We start from the raw sequence: 18,660 nt of genomic DNA on the forward strand, positions 1-18,660 counted from the left end.
AAAGGTAAAGGTCGTATAACGGACAGACTATTACTGTATTTTTTATTTTAATTTTCATAACATATACCAAACAGATGTTTATTAAAAAAATTATGAGAAAAGTTCAGGCAGACCCCAAATAACCGATCTTTCACAAACACAGCGGTACAAAGGTCAGTGACACTAAAGCACCCACTAGAACAACATTTTAGTATAACTTTGTCTTTGGTTCGTTACTTGAATTTGTTTGGCCAATGAATCATGACTAATAATTACATTATAATTGGATCCGTGTCGCCATTCAGACACTGTAACTACTTAACTAGAACACTGTACTTATAGAATCATAAATTTTACTTTCGATAACATAAGAAAAGGTCTTTTATTTATGGACTCCGACGGACCTTTAACCTAGTTTAATAAATGTAATATATTTTTACCCCTTACGCAGCCGTGACGTACCTGACGGCCGGCATAACGCAAGTCCGTATTGTTATTATGATTGATGGTGTCGGAACGTCAGCTCAGGAAATATCTTGTGTCACCGAATCCATCCAAGTTAAATATTTACATTGAATTATTTTTTATACTTACCTGAGTAATTTTGTAATGGGATACAGGCTTGTTTTGACTGACGGTTATTGGTATAGTATTTTGCTACAGAGTGAGCCTCCGTTGAGCTCCAGTGTGATAGAGAGGATATTGGTCATCTATCGTCAGTGTATTGGTCGCGAAGACTAGCCGATTTTGTATAGTGGCTCGAAAATTGATATGAGGCAGTTAGAAACAGCGCTATGTCCTGATCGCGCACTTATTGTATCTTAGAAATACAATTATTGTCAATGTACTCTGTTGAAAAAGGTGGCGAAGGAAGTGAGAGGGAAACTCTACTATAGAGTTAAAGGCAGAGAGGACTTCAAACACATTTGCTTCTTGTTTATGTGGAGGACTGATGGTTGTACGCCGATGAGCTCATTCAGTGACCTACGGAGTGTAATCTGTGTGAATCTACAAAAACATTTTTAATTAATTAATTACTTGTGGTTGTATTGTAAACGTACTCGGGTAATTACCACCATTCTATCTATTTATGTTGAGCGAATCATCGTGGGCAAGAGATAAAAATAGCAATTATAAAATTGTCTTTTTATTCGTTATTACTGCTCTTTTTCAGCAATACTCTACCTGAATGAATAGCGATCTAATAATTCATAGCCATAAAACTGCTGTTGTCTCTAGCATTTTATTAATATTCATCATAAAAGCCATAATAATGAAGTCCCGTAGGTGTTTTACCAATTAATAGCAATTTTGTCTACATACATACTTGCGATCTTTGCTAATTTTCGTGTACTACCATCATCGACCTGTTACATAAACCATTACATTATTTATCGAATTAAGGATCAAATTTTTAAATGTCATAACCATGATGTGTTCTATTCAAAAGTGAGCTCCATAAAGCGCTCGTGACAGATTTATCTGATCACTCAATCTTGCAAAGTTACTCGATGAATGAAGGCAGTTGAGGAAGGTCTGATGGTTATATTATTAACGACGATTTGGAATTTGCTGTTATTAAAATTTGTGTATGTTTCATTTTGACTGATTATTATTGAAAATTGAAAACATGTCTCGTAATGTAAGTGTTTTAGAAGTCACTAAAACAACTAGAACAAGAAAACTAGACTGACTAGACACTAGAAAACTAAACAATATAGGCAATACATACTCATTAAGTCAAAAAATATATCAACCTTACAATAACAAAATGAAATATGACCGTAACTAATTAAATATTTTATAAATAATTACAATAAAAACAAGTTAATGATTTGTTTTCGATAATTTGATTTACAACACGCTCATTAAATTTAATAATAATAAGAACGTGATTCTAATTTTATCATTCTTCATTTCAGGTAATTGTTATATCAAGCTCTTTGATCGGTAAGTACCTATCTAAAATCAGTGAACCGAGCCATGGTTTCGTATTCATAAGAGGATCTCTACGATTCCCAGGAAGTAAAATTTACTTTGTGGAAATCGGAGCTATAAATCTGAGAGCTACAAAGATAGTGTGAATTCACTTCAGTTAGTAATTCACTTCCCAACTGTTTTAGACAGTAAGCGTTTCGCCAACTAGCATTTCCAAGGAAATGAGATTTTCTGTTATGTACCTATATTCTGATGTTAAGATTTACTTCTATTATGTGAACGTTCTGGTAAAATTACTTTAGATGCTTTTCATTCCGGAATTCGAATCAACAGTAAAGGCGATTTAGATATTTTTTATAGTTACAAATATGTGTACAGTAAAGAAATAAAGGAACCCAAATGAGTTACAAACTCAAAAGATTTAATTAACTTAAATAAATCTATACAAATTATTTAATCTTTCATTTAAAAGAAGAAATGTAATTAAAGATGTTAACATTTTACTTGGTTAGTGTGTTACTTACTAAGTTTGTTGTAATGTTTTTCGTAAATTCGAGTTTATTTTCAAATTAAAATAAGTCTTTAGCAGCTTCGTTGTTTTTGAGACTGGGTAATTTTAATACGGTTCTACGATTAATTACTTATTAATAATAATAATAATAATAATATATGGTATATAATAACAAAACTTGATGAAGCAAAGCAATCCTACTGCAAGCCAGGTAGACCAAGAATTCTCTGACTATTTAAGTACTAAAAAACTTGAATTGACAACCAGTAAAATTTATACGTTCAACATCGAATGTAAAACGAAGAAATTGAAAATAATTAATCCAAGTAATTAATTTAATGTATTTTTTCATTCCAAATCTTTTAATACCTCTTATAAATATTTATTTATCAGAGACAAAGTTTTTTACACTTTATAATAAATACAGTAGAATACGATTTAGAAAAATATATATTTGTTCGTTCTTAAGATTGCAACATTTCCTTGGTACGGGCGTTTAATCTGTTCAATGTGCCATTATAGTCAAAAGTTACGTCGTTATTTCCTAATTTATTTGGACGTTGCGTAACCGGGATCTGCGTGTGAGTGAGCCGCCCTACCATCTTCGGGCTCACTTAAAACCATATACGCATTTTCCGACCGTCTGGTATTGACCGGGGATTTGGGAAGCAGCACTCTGCGATCTACAATCTCCAGAACTTTCCATTTGGGAAGAAGCATTATTGAGTTAATTTAATCCTTTTCAAATCGCATCATCGGCTTCTCAGTTACTTTACTTTTGATATAAGAGGTGCATTCTATTTTATTGTTGTGGACAGCTATTTAATATCTAATGTTAAAAGCTTAGTCGATGATTTTAAGCTACACATTTTTTTATTTTTTATTTATTGCTTAGATGTGTGGACGATTTCACAGCCCACCTGGTGTTAAGTGGTTACTGGAGCTCATAGACATCTACAACGTAAATGCGCCACCCACCTTGATATATAAGTTCTTAGGTCTCAAGTATAGTTACGTATAGTTTAGAATAGTTATTTAGGAGTGATTTTTAAAGTTTTCACTAACAATTTCCACTTATATTGAATTTTACGGATTAAATTGCACTTGTATCTAAGCATCAGGATGGTTGTGATGATGATGATAATTTTAAGGTACATTTGCCTTTTTAGCTAAACGCGTTCGTATTTAAAAAAAAAAAACAAATAAAGAAGAAAGATTTGTAACAATCTTGAGTAGCGATAACAATTTAACGGCTCTATGTATTAGAAAATCGAAACACAAACGAAACCTACGAAAGTCAGAACTGAAAAACAATTTTGTTTTTGCTCTGAAATATCAGGGAATTTCCATTTAACTTTTCCCGTCAACGACTTTTATTTATGTAAAAATGCTTTGGACGTGACTCTTTTATAAGTATCGACCTATAAAATTATGGTATTTTGTTGTTTCCCTTTCCAAGTTCTGAGTTTTAAATTAATTTCCCAACCAATGAGGAATTAGTAATAGGACCTTTTATTTAAATAAACAATTGTCTATGTCAATTTTTTTTTTTTGTTTAGAATGTTCATTTCTTTCGTTTGATTTTAATTGTTACCGGAAAATATGTAATTTATTTTATTTTTATTTCTCCTTTTTAATAGATATCCATATATGTGTCGCAGGCAATTTGTTTGATTCCGCCGTTTACAAACGGCGTCGTCATTATAAAAACGCTCGCCGTTATGTAAAATGCCGAAGGCAAAATGTAAACTGCCGTGTCACTTTATAATATGCCACAACATAGCATCGACAATTCAAACGCCGTTTTCATAATGCCGCGGCAAATTGAAATGCTTAGTTCAATTTTTTACCACGCGCGCCACTGTTGATCAAAATAATAACAACCACGTCAAAAAATAACTGAAAACAGTGCAAATATATCGTGTGGAGGAGACATTTTAGGAAAGAATTCTGATTTTAAAGGTATATATTATAGTGAATTAAAAAAAATATACAATTCTCAAATGGAAGCTGTAAAAAAGCCTTGGACAAATAGTAAGATTTTTGAGGTTATTCGGCACCTAAAAAATGCTAAGGTGGCCACAGAATCTGGTTCGCGGAGGATTCCTGCAGATTACTACTGGTCAAGACAATACGAGGTCATGAGCATCAGTGAATTGGACTACCTTATTTAAAAAATGATAGCCCTGATCCAACCGTTCGTGTAATACCGTTGAACGAATATTCCGATGTATTGTTAGAGATTCATAGAGGTTGCGGAGGGTGATCGAGACAAAATTCAGTATCAAACGAAGGATAGATTTATTAGTGTGAGAAAAGCGATTGATTTATTCGTATCGTTATGTCCTGTTTGTGAATCCAAACGTAACATACCAAATAAAGGTATCGTAGTTAAACCGATTATATCTAGAGATTGTAATGAGCAGAGTCAAGACCATGAATACTTCAAACTTCAAAATAATATGGTTTTACTTACGACCTGTTTGTTTTATTTGAAAGTGTCATCCTTAGAAGTTTTATTATTGTCATGAGTATAATATAAAGTGTGTAATTTAAATGTTGTTTTGTTACTTAAATATTTTAACTAAGTACTTTAAGAAAACCAAAGCACATAATTTAGTCTTACTTGAAATCTTCATTAGTACCTGATTACGGAAATAAAGTCTGATTATTATAAACTGCATTTTATTATGGTCACCCTAAAACTACAACCAATGTCAAAATTATAACTATTAAACGAGTTTACATTTTGCCTTCGGCATTTTACATAACGGCGAGCGTTTTTATAATGACGACGCCGTTTGTAAACGGCGGAATCATACAAATTGCCTGCGACATATGCATGTAGAATGTTCATACGTAGTTTAGTACGTGTCGTAGCAAAAGGTCTAGAGCTCAATCAGAGGGTTCTTTACAAATTATGTAAATGCAAAAAATTCACAGACTGTCGTCATTAAAATCTGACGCCCTGTTGACCCCCGTAGACATGCCACTTTTACACTGTTAATAAACATGAAATTTTTTGAAACACAAACCCCACCGGGAGGCTGTGAACAAAAATAATTAAGTTATTTTTGTGCTGGGATTTCGAGGTAGAATTTTTTATCACGATCGTTTATTATGTACACAGACGGTTTCAGAAATGTTCAGGACACGTAAAATGTTTGTATTTAGTGATCATTATCACTGGTAGAAGTTGTCGTCGCTTAAAGGATAGGAGATGACCGGCGAATTCGTATCGGGAATCGCAGCAGCTATACAGGTACCAACATTTGTAGTACCGCTTAACTCATGTTCACGAATGGCTTCCACACGAAGGAATAATATCATTTAATTAATTACAAAATTTAATTAAAAACGAAACCCGCAGATATTTTAATTTACGTAAAACTGGTGGTGGGGTGTATTTTCAGGCCGCACGATTCGGTATCACAATCCTGCCTGCTTCCACGGTGAAACATTGATGCGCTCCGGTTTGAAAGGTTGCAACAGTCGTTTTACTATTGACCCTTAGACCTCATATCTCAAAGTGCATAGTGGCATTCTCATTGTAACATCTAAGGGTTCCAGTAATAGCTTGGTGGGCCGTGACCTCATTAATGAAATTTCCCCTTTTGATTGAAAATAGTTCTATAGTTTAACTTCAAATTCGTTTGAAACTCTTAAGCTTTGCAAACATTGCAGAGAAAACATACAAATCGCTTTAATTAGGTGCCACGTCATATTACTATGAAACCATAACATTCGTGGTAAATTAATTGTGAACAAGTCATAACGTGTACAGCTAACATGGCATATTTCAGTAGGGGAGGGTGCTCCTCGGAACCTTGACTAAACGTCAGCAGCGAATTGAATGGGGCTCTAGTTTTGTGGTTTCTCACGGCTGTGTCACGAGAAACGAGGCCTGTACTATTGTGGTGGTTAGCAACTCGCATTCGGTATCGTAGGGTTGCCATTTCCGGGATTACCTCTCTATTTAAGCGTTTGTTAAATTATTAAAGCTTATTAATAGTAAAGAGGCGTATATGTACTTAGCATATATTGATTAATTGAAGGTAGTGTTAGTTCTATGAACTAAAAACTTGTATTAACATTAGTTTGTTGAGGTCCGTGAGCGATGATGATCACTCACAATTAAGTGAATCATATACTTTTCTACTTTCAGAAGCTGCAAAAGTCCATGTGTATCATCAATCCATATAATTTATTTTAAGTTTCATACATAATTACTTAATAACAAAACAAGAAACTCTCAAAATGGCATGGGTAATACAATGATCGATGGATGCAATGTGAATGAATATTCACCATCCGTAATTTGAACTATTGTTGAGGGTCCCTGAGACAGGCTCGACCTGTACCGATATCGGTCGCACAACTCGGTCAGGGCCGCGTGTTCCTCTAGATACCTACGTAATATGAATATTCTGCTTGTTGCGCGCCGCTCTGTGATGCACAATGCACTGAATAATGGTAAAACGAGAGATAAGATCTTTTGAAAAGCCCCGTAACTATTGAATTTCAACGGATCGAACGGATTATTCTTAATGTTTGACATTTTGTGAATACTAGAGGTCCTGCAGTAGTCGAAATTCGACTATAATTAATTGGAATTGTAAGTTTGTACACTGTTATGATTGTATTTTATACTTCCATAATCACAAATTTTGCCAAGACTACAAAAAATATTAACAAAGACAAACAATATTTAATCTATTCTCAATTTGACAACAGACGTCAAGAACAAAAGATTGACAATAAATAATATTCATGAGTGTGTGCGTCAAATAAATGGTATGTAGTGTGTGTAATGTTTTCTTTATTAATTTAATGTATCTTTTATGCATTATTATAAAAAGATATTAGCATTGTACACTTCTTCTCTACATTCTCTATAAGTGTGGAAAATATCATACTCCTCCGTCCGCGCAATTTTCGTAAAAAGGGATACAAAGTTTTTGCTTCAGGTATTAATATATAGATACACGGTTCATTCCGTTTCAAACTATTTTGGCCTTTGGTCTCAATTTGCTATGTGCTATGCATGTTGGGCTGTTTATGTTTAACATTAAATCGTCTGCCGTTTTTAGATTTGCCGTCTCTAGATTTTCATTAATTTTTATTCTTCACCTTTATGAGAAACACAAAATTATTAGTAAACTAAATAACCAAAGTTAAATATTCAGAGGTAGGTTAGTGTAACGTTGAAGGCTGTCAGTGGCGGCCATTATAGGTACAAGGCCGGCTGCCCCATTATTTGGCAGCCTCGTGATCTTTGTGAGACTAATTTTTTGCAATATATCTGGTATTGATACGTAAGTATATTTTTTATTAACACATACGATGGCAGCTTCTAATGAAAATATATTAAATTATTTAAATAAACTATTAATAAGTGAACGAAATTAAACATATGTATTATTATTAACTTCATGCTGATATTCTCCTCGTGCAAGGGTATGTTGTAAGCCCGCAAAAATTTCTACTGTACTACCGATGTAACTATTTTTACTGCGAAGCTATCTACGCACACCATCTAAATGAGATTATTGATGTATTATAGTATTTCTGTAAAGGAAACGCGATCCCTTGTCTCATTAATTAGGTTCGCAACTCATTTTACCTTTATCGATTTATATATTATAAATACAATGTGGCAGAGAGAATCTAAAGTTAGTACATAGTACACGGCGCCTTAGGCTGAATTAATAATGTATTTTCTTCAACGTTGTTTGAGGTTAAGCTTCAAGTTTTCGTTCTGAAGACATGCCTGTTTAGTCGAATATTTAACGGTTGCTAATCGGCGTGTTTTGTAAAGATTTTAATTTAACTCTTGCAGCAGAGGTAACAGAAGCACGAATTTCATGGTGATCAATGTGCTGAAATTATTAATCATCTACAAGATCTTACATCTACAGTCAAATTTGATGTGTTTTTCTATTCGTTTATGTCGGATAAAGTCCAGAATGGCAAAAGTCTAAACCAATTAGATTTAAACTTCATATAAATATTTAATAATAATAAAAATATGTTTTTACATGTGATTCGTCGGCATAACTCTCATATCTTGTTTTTGCAGTACGTATATTAAGTACTAAGTGGACATTAACCGTAGGTTTGGTCCGTAAGCTCAAAGTCGCTCAGCGTGCTATGGAAAGGTGTATGCTCGGAGTTTCTCTGATGGCTCGAGTCAGAAATGATGAAATTCGTCAAAGAACCAAAGTAACCGACATAGTCCTAAAGGTTAGCAAGCTGAAGTGGCAATGGGCCGGACATACGTGTCGCAGAACCGATGGCCGATGGAGCAGACGTGTTCTGGACTGGAGACTGCGTACCGGTAAACGCAGCGTTGGGCGTCCCCCTGCCCGTTGGACCGATGACTTGCGGCGATATGCTGGGAGAGATTGGATGCGGAAGGCGGAGGATCGTTCATTGTGGCGGACTATGGGAGAGGCCTACATCCAGCAGTGGAGAGATACAGGCTGATGATGATATTAAGTACTAACCGAGTCAGAATATCTTTTCTCGAAGATAAATGATTGTATTTGTTAGTCTTATGTATTTTTTTATAAAAGAAAATTGTAAATATTTTTAAATGTATTCGAATACCATTTTTGCAGAAATTTATTTCAAATTTTTTTCTTACACCTTGTTTTCTCATACACTTCAATCTTTAACTCGTAATAAGTTTTGAGATTGTAACAACGACGTGAGAACAAAAAAGTTTTTGTCGTTTGTTCTCGACTTCCAAATCCGCTTGGAGCAGCTCACAAGTATGTTACACAACATCCGCATGCAAAATGTTGAAAATCTCTCATGTTCAGGAGATTTTTTTCGAGACTTCGAAAGACACGAAAGTTATATTTCGTATAAGCTTTTATGAACACAGTTTTATTTTACTGAAGCTATTTTTGGCATCATCCAAGGCTTAATGATAACTGTTCTAAATCGCGGATTTATTTGTACATTTAATAACTATGTATATTCTTGAAGTCTTTATTTTAGAAGTTGAATGTTATTTGACAAATATTTTGTATGGCAGTCTTTGAAGCTTAATATCGTTTACTTTGCGTCGTCTCGAAGGAACTCGAGTCAACTTAATTACGGTATCCCTTTGAAGATCAGAGCCGTTGAAGTAAGACGTCTGCGGGAAACGTGGAAGAAACAATGTTGTGATTCCACATTCCCGGATAAACGAATCAGTTTGTCAGCCCGGGGAATGGATCACCTTCTTGCCATCTGACCTTTTAGTTTCCGTGGTAAAATCACGTATCTGTATTCTGTGCCGTGGTAAATAGGTTGTTGATTATATTGTGTTTTCTTTCTCACAACGTGGTAAGTTTGTGTGGTGTTTCACTATAGAATATAATGAATCCATACACAGCTTATTCTGATTATGGTTCGTATTTAAACAAAAAAGTGGAGTTGTTCAGTACACAATTTCATAAGAAACTTTAATATAGAAAATGTGCAGTTTTACTCAAAGATACTTCAGTTAAACGGGCTAAACGTAAATGAACCAGAAATAAGCGAAGCATTAGTAATTCACTTATTTAAACACAGTATTTTTCTAATTTTTACACGGAACAGGAGCTTTTTAATAATAAATTGTAATGTTTTTTTTTCCTTACGGGCAAGCTCAGCCCACTTGATATTCCTGAGAATGCGTCTGCCCACCTTTAAAGATAAAAATAGATAAAAGCCGGATTATTTCAAAGATAGAAGATTCACATAGCTGTTTTTTGTGTTCTAAAAAAATAATTGTTGTAAGGAACCTAGTTGAATGAAAATATTCAACTTTGGTCATCATTTGAAGGGATTTTACAGTTTGAATCTTTTTCACTTTGTTGGCCTGCCTAAACAGAAACTGTAAAACAAAGTCACGCCCTTTCCTATAAAAAAAATAACTTCCTCTTTCCAATTAAGATCATTAAACAGAATTTGTAAGATTTAAGTTCGTTAAGATCGGCCAATCAAAATGATTAAAGGGTCGATCAGAGGCGGGCTGTAAACATTGTTTTCTAAATTGTTTTTCGATTCGGACGATAGACAGGGCTATGTTCGGCGTCTCATTGCGCGATCAAACAACACTGAGGAGATTGACAGGAGAACAAAGTTAAGCGATATAGTCCGAACACATACGAAGAGGCGGTGTGGTCAGAGCTATAAATTTCTAGAATAGGAAGATGAAGTGTAGTAGGGCTTGCTTGACGAGTTAGACAGTTGACCAACGTCGGAGGAAAAATCTGGAAGCGAGCAGTATAGAATATTCTTTTTTTATTTGAAAGCCGGCGATTCTCGTTTGATCTCATTTAAATTTTATCAAGATTTGACGGGTACTTTTTGAGTTATCCTTAGTAATGCATATTTAATTGACTTCGACTACATTGAAGATATTCTCATTTTATTTCGTAGAAGTCGGTTTTCTTTTTTATTATAATTTTGTAATATATTAAAGCAAAATTCTCATAGGGTAACAACACTAATTATTGTACAGATCAAGTTTATATGTGTATTTAGGAAAACCTGTTATATTGAAATTAGCATTAATAAAAAAATAAAAACGTGTGCGTCTCGGGATGCCCGACAGAAGTGATAGTTTAAACTAATCTAAGTTGAACTATTTAATATTGAAATTGTTCAAATTGAGAAAAGCTTAGTTTTTTTTATTATTCAGATTATAGGTATATTAATATGATAATGTAAGGAAAATTGTGACATAAATTGAAAGAGACATAGAAATAGTTAAATAAAATAAAATAGTTAGGAGTTACATACGTTCTCAGGTACCGCTGCGTGAGTGAAAGGGAAGCCAGACAGACTGGCGCCGTAACGCGTTACGTAACGAAGCGTTTTACCCTCCCATAATATTACATAAAAAAATAGAAGAAGAACCGACTTCGATCATACTTATTATAGTTTTCGAGCGTCAGACAACCGCGGAGTGGTTTTAAACGAAGAACTAATAAATTTTCTCTCTTCAATTTGAACTAAGTGCTTATGAGCCACCAATATACAAAAAAAGAAGTCTTGTTTCATTCACTGACTGACTTATTAAGTCTACCAGTCCAAACCTTCAGGAAGCTGAAGCTTTGACTTTTTTCTATAATGATAAAGGTAAAAATAAAGTTTTTGTATTCCACCCCTGAGGAGTTGAAAACGGGTGAAAATTTTCTATATAAAAGCACGTATGTAATAGGGTGACAAGTTTTGTGATAAAGTTTTTTATTGTTGCCGGATCCACCTTGTACAATTGATAAATATTCAACACATGCGAATTAATTATCGACAAAAACTTGTGTGAGATGTGATGATTTGTGTGAGATGATCTCGTAGTTTCGTTTAGTCATCGCACCATCACCGGAGTAGACATTATATAAGTATTATATATTATATAGGTATAGGTAGTGGACTACCTAAAACCATTGCGTTCATCCACAGAGCGTTCCCAAAGACATATTTGCCACGTACCATAAGCCAATGGCGTAGCTATATCATCTGAGGCCCATAGCAAGTTTATTGGATATCGCCTGAGTATATATAGTAAAGTCGTTATTTAAAAAAAAAAAACACTAAAGTATAATTGTTACCCAAAGGATTTTAATATGTGTATTATAGTTAAATGGATCTATTCCAAAGCGGAGTTTTTTCTTCATGAATGGTTTTAAATCTTAATAATTTATTTCGATTCGTTTAAGATCTGAATAGCTAGATAGAATTATTCATTTAGGTAATTATATAAAATGTTTAATCATTAATAAATTTTGTGAGAGATTTTTATTTATTTATTTAGTTGCACCAACAAAGTGATTATCAATACAAAACATTGTCAAAATGACAATAATTACATTAGAGGTGCAATCGACAGTGCATTGACAACTTCATTACATTTGATTAATTATAATTATTTATTATGATTAATTATGTTACGGGGGACCGTGGCTTTTTGCCAGCCCTGCCACCCTATAGTTACGCCACTGGATACGGTTTTGAATGAACTTCCCTCCATGGTGTTTCCTGAGTGCCATGACATGTCCTTCTTCGATAGAAATGTCCATAGAGTACTCAGCGGTGGCAGTCGCTTAGCTACATCCTTTGCATTGCTAACGTCTATGACGATCCACTATCAAGTGGGATGTATGCTTCTCTGTCTACAAAGCCTATAATAATAAAAAAAAACACTTGTTAAAAGTTGAAAAAGATTCCTAAAGCTAGCTTTCGTGTGATTTTATGCTCCCATGATGTCGAAAAGGTTACATTGGTTTGCAAAGGGAATTCACGGACAAAAAATTTAGAGAGAATGGGTTCGAATTTAAATAACATTTTTTTTTCAAACCACAGAGAGATATTCATATGATTATTATTTTATGATGTTGGCTTGACTTATATTTTCAAATAAGCTTTGTGAACCAATAAAAGCGACTAGTAGGAATGGTTTGTCAAACTGAATGTTATTAAGTCTAGGTAACGCTTCATTAATTATGTTCATTATATCGCGTTAATGAACAGACAAACCTACCATTAAATGTACCTCCACAACCGGGCATTACTATAATATAATAATTATATTCTCTCCTAATATTCTGTTTCAGTTTGTAAACAAAGCCGCTGGCAACACCTAGTAGGTATGTAAATATCTAAAAAGGGAGAGGGAAAATACAAACATAATATTGGTATTCGTTTTTTAATAGCTGTTTCCAGGCGATTTGAATTTTAACAATTTTATGAGATGGAAACTGATTGCGAAAATGTTTGGGTCTCTATTGGCAACAATAACCGTAGATGTAGATTATTATGAGCAAATAGTCGCTTCAGTTTGGCATTTGGTGTCGCTAGTAGAAACATATATTTTGAAAAATGATCTCAACCGATTGTCTTATGTTCGTTTTCTCGATAGTGTTGGTCTATCTTTGAAAGTACATATATAAATGACGACGGCTTGTCTGTATTTAGGCGAGGGATTAGTCCTCCGAATAAAGGATTTACCAACCATCCGCTTAGTTTTATGTCACTCACAAATAAAAGGGTTAATAAAAAGAAAAAGAAAAAACATTTCCAAGCCCACTCTCTATGCATAAAATGATAGCTGACTGCGGTCGTGCGCGCATCACGCTCTACTACTGGTTTAATTAAATCGTGAATCCTCATAAGTTATCAGAAATGCGCTATGGATGTGTTATAAGGTTAAATATAAATATGCATTTTCTGAACGTTACGTAATCCCTTTTAATCCCTTTTGGCTAAGCCCTAGAGCTGCCGCACCCGTTCTGACCAAGCTAGAAAAGTCTTCGGACAACCGCGTATCTTACTATCTTGATAAATATATGTCAGAGAGACCACAGTTATTAACGCTATTGTCAGACATTATAGGGGCGAATAGGGCGATCGAGCTAAGAGAAATATTGAGTACACCAATCACGTTTGTTGTCTTAGAACAATTTAGAAATCTCTTGACGTTAGCAAACAAAACGAATGACAGTTCTTAGGACGGAGGGATCGCTTTTCAAGAAGGCTGATTGGTAAGTGTGATGATGACGTCTATGCACCTCCATCGGCTAAACTCTGTTGTAGCACGAAGTTAGCCGAGTTCCGACGATACCGCGATCGTGCTGCCATCTCTCGGGTATCGTGCTGCGTTTAGCTACCAAACTAATGAACGTCTCCGACATATTATATATGTAGCTGTTACTACATTGCAGCTAGTGCACAATAAATTCTGCACTGTACATCAAAATGTTGAGCTTCCGGCCATGATATCTAGAATTTCATTACACAACATTATTTTCTGTCCGAACCTAACGAGGCAACGTATTTTGTTACCCTTATTGCCCAGTTAACTCGTAATAAACGATGCTGTGTAGACCGTTTTAAAATGACTTGTATGATTCTAAAGGTGCTTCTAAGAACTAGTGAGGTATATTATCTATATTAATCAAAAGATATACGTAATGTTCCCTTCCCAAGATAACTTTTTTTATAACGATAGAGACGATTTTATAAATTACTATGATTCTTTTGAAAAAAATATCTTTATTATTATATTTAAAAAAAAACGGTTGTCTGTAAAGTCGGTTTACTGACGATAGTTGAACGTGACAACGTCCATCGAATTATAAGACGTTGTCACGTCAATAATATGTATAATTTGAATATTAATTAATTGAAAAATATTTAAATAAACAAACATCTGTATCTGAAATGATGCAGTTTCTCCTTAAGAAAGTTGTTTTACAAACTTTGTTACTTAACTCCAGAAGGGCAATGGGTTCATCAGTCATATTTGTAATTAAAATAACCACAAAATAAATGAGTAGTTCTTACTAATGTTTGTCTATGAAACAGGGATATTGTGACTATAGTATCAGCCTTGAGGATCCTTTTTAGTCGGCAGAAAGTTTGGTACGAAGGTACGGATCCTTCCAAGTAACTTTCCCAGTTTGCATTTCGAGCTTCGTCCAGGCCAGTCGTATCCAATTTCGCTCAGTTGGGTAACTATAGTAAGACTGGATTGAGGGATTTCTAGCTCTTAAAAGCTCTCTAAATTCTCCGGAGATTCTGATGCAGTAGAAGAAGTCCTCCACATGAATTTGTTTGGATGCAGTCTCTATCTCGGAAGACATATATATATGCATATGGATTCGATAGCAATTTGCACACAGACACAGCCCACTGAGCTTTCGCCGGATCTTCCCAGTGGGTCGCGTTTCCGATCCGGTGGTAGATTCTGCGAAGCACGGCTCTTGCTAGGGTTCGTGTTAGCAACGTCGTCAGGTTTGAGCCCCGTGAGCTCACCTACTAGTTAAAGTTACGCTGAAAGAGCCTCTCAAGACTATCAGCTTAGGAAAAACAAATATGGTAATTTGAGGGCACAGGGTGGAATCCGGGTACATGGGAGGATTAGTGGGTCGGCTCCAGCCAAGCTAGCACACAATATCTCTCGAAACTGAAAGAGGGACGACCCAGCTGCACAATGATAGGTCAATAGTCGGAGTTGAAACTCGAACTAAGACCCTCCAACTTTTTAAACTGAACTGACTCATTTGCGCTAAGAGAGTAGTAAGCAGCGGCTTGGCTCTGCTCCTGGCATTGCTGAAGTCCATGGGCGACGGTAACCACTTACCATCAGGTGGGCCGTACGCTCGTTTGCCTACAAAGGCAATAAAAAAAAAAGTTTCGGGTAAGAACAAGAGAAGAATGGTGACGTAGTCTGCCAACAGTCTTCAAATATAATAACTGCATTGGATAGATAGTCGAGAGTGACCTACAGGAAGGTATTATTACGAATGATTAGGACGATTAAACTTGAAACTTAGCTTAATTGAAAAAAAAACCACTCGAAATCTCTAATATTAATTCTGAATATTACCGAAGTATATGGATTTTCTGTAATGAAACTGAAATGTTTACTATAGCAATATTAAAGATACACAAAAACAGATATATTCACTGAACCAAAGTTATAAGGAAAACATTATTTTTGGAGTTTACTCCTTTAGAATCGATTTACATATATAGGCCCGGGGTATGAAAATTATGGGGACCAAAATCGTACTAGCATGTCACACGAAATGCGTTATGCGCCTGCGCCGGCAGTCCGCCACAAAGCCTCGTACTGATCGCGCGTTTCTCTCATTATTGTATTTTCATATATTTGTTAGTCGTTTGTTTTGTGTCTCGTTAATTTGTTAATAATCTGTAGTGTATCGTGTTGTCGTAATATAGAACTATTTCTCGTATTGTTTCGTTTAATTTTTTATATCCAGTAAACTCCAGTCGTGCGTCGGAGCGGACACACACACTTTTTTTTTTTTCTTCAAGAACATTATGTTTTCGTTTACATAGATACTTTGTTATTGCAGTATTAGTCTCATGTAACAGAAATATGAAGCTTATTCAAAATTGTCTCTATTGGCTTTGATATAATACATTGAACGCTGTGGCCAGTTATTAATTTAAAACACCCACTTTCTCCAGGAGGAATTCGACCAAATAAGGTGAAGGATTGGTGAAATCAGAAACATTACTTTCCAGTCACGCTTGTGTATCAAGCCCCCTAATCTCAATCTTGCTGAAAGTTTTTTCTTGATTATGGTGTTGTTAAGGGCCCTAATCACCTTCCTAAAGATCGTATTTTAATATACTTGTGCCAATATTATTTTTTCACTAATATACCATTCATACTGGCAATCAATGACATCATTACTGAATCTGTATTAGGTCCACGCTATGCTTTTATTTTATTTATATTGCTTAGATGAGTGGACTAGCTCACGCCCCCCCTGATGTTAAGTGGTTACCGGATTACCGCTTCTTTAGAACTTTGAGCTTAAACTCGGTTATTTGTTAGTTTTTTTATCGCTTCCCTTTCCGTACCACCTAAGAAGTAGTTTTAATTGTAAAACCATATTTTTAAGTATCATATAAGTAACGAAAAGTGCGTATCTAGTAAGTTGCAAGTCTTACACCATAAACATATGCGACATTGAAGGTTGCTCAATTAATATCCTTAATTATCATTTGCTTGTGGACATGATTCATTTGCTTTGATGATTGCGTTTAGTACCAATAGTCGTGAATTCTTGATCATTTACTGTCATAATATGAAGCGGATGGCGTTACAAATACTGCATTTGGATCTATACCTATATGATATAATAGCACCACAGCAAATCGATTTCGTTTATAGCTCCACTCTATTTAATATAACAAGAAAATTTAAAAAAGATCGGCGCGAAATTGAAAAATCTCGAGGAATAACTAAATGAGGCTTAAAGACACCAAACAAAGAATCAAACGAGGAATCAAACGAGAGATATTTTGTTTATATTTTTTCATTATAAAAGTATTGATAGTCCGACCGTTTGTATGTAAATGTTTATTTACGATAAGTGAAATTGAGTTACTCCAATATTATTATTACATATGTTTGCTAATGAATGGGTTAAATAAAACGTTATTAGATCATCTGTCCATTAATGACATGTTTTGTGCATCACCACGAAAGCTGATATTAAGAAATTAGGCATGCGCGAAGCTTATACTTTCGCCATCAAGTTTGAACTATTTTACAATTATTGATCGAGTCTAGGTTTTCCGGGATACATGTTTCAACTTGAAGCCGATTCGAGGCTTAGCCGGGAATGATTTTTAAGTTGATTCCAAATAAATATTGTTAAAACTTTTATTTAAATTAAAATTTGTTATGGTTTTGAATAAATGTTTTTTTTATCACAGCGGAGACCATCCCGAGACAATGATACTAATTATAATCTGATAAACTCGTGAACTTTTTTAAATGTCACAAAGTAGACGGTAATATTGTTTTTAGTTATTTCGTTGTTATTTCTGGTTTATGTTATAATATGTTTTTAATAACTAATATAGTTGCTATTGTGTAGTGAAACTAACTAAAAAGATACCATAAAAATTTGTTTGTACTATAATTTGGATGTGTTTAATTAATTTAAAATATTTATTTACGATTAAAAGTGTTCATAAGTTTAATGTGGAAACATAGAATTATTTGTCACGTTGTTGTGATATACGTGTAAGTTCCTTTGTATTTCTTAAAATACATTGTTAAAGCTCTAGTCTTTGTGTCGTGTTTCTTTATACACATAATTTCTTGGAAATGCCGCAGAAAAGCCTCAACGTTCTTATTCACAAGGCGTGGCGAGCTATTTATAATGTTCGACTATCTTTTCCGAATATGTATGTAAAACGGGAAAAGTTTCCATTTTCTTTTTATGTACAGTTTTTTTTATTGCTTAGATGGGTGGACGAGCTCACAGCCCACCTGGTGTTAAGTGGTTACTGGAGCCCATGGACATCTACAGCGTAAGTGGGCCACCCACTTGAGATATAAGTTCTCAAGTATAGTTACAACGGCTGCCCCACCCTTCAAACCGAAACCGTGTTGTTGGATTCTTCGAAATAATGGATTAAATGCAATATTTTGATAAAAGTTCAAATAAATGTACAGATTATCTTTCGGCCTTGATGTTGCTCATTAGAAATGTTTCGAAACTGCATATTAATGTATTTGAAATGATTTCCTCAAATAAAAAATTTGATTAATTATTATTCTTTTTGTCAGAAAAAGGTACTAAATTAAAATTGACAAGCTTGATTATATTTTTTTAATTAAATTGAACAGTCGTACTAATAGACAAGTTTATAATAGACACCGATTCATATTTGTATTTATATTGAGTATGTACACCTCTTGTACG

General features: G+C 34.4%; 1 protein-coding gene across 3 annotated transcripts in view; it reads left to right on the plus strand.

Moving 5' to 3' along the window:
* LOC101745839 (regulating synaptic membrane exocytosis protein 2) overlaps nt 1-18,660 on the plus strand; it is a 148,420-nt gene that overhangs the window by 38,204 nt on the left and 91,556 nt on the right. For all 3 annotated transcript variants that reach the window (XM_038013759.2, XM_038013760.2, XM_038013761.2), the window contains exon 2: nt 1,902-1,929. The gene's annotated coding sequence lies outside the window, so the exon portion shown is untranslated. The remainder of the gene's footprint in view (nt 1-1,901; nt 1,930-18,660) is intronic.

Source organism: Bombyx mori, chromosome 11 (genome assembly GCF_030269925.1).
Source record: "Bombyx mori chromosome 11, ASM3026992v2".
Taxonomy (NCBI): domain Eukaryota; kingdom Metazoa; phylum Arthropoda; class Insecta; order Lepidoptera; family Bombycidae; genus Bombyx; species Bombyx mori.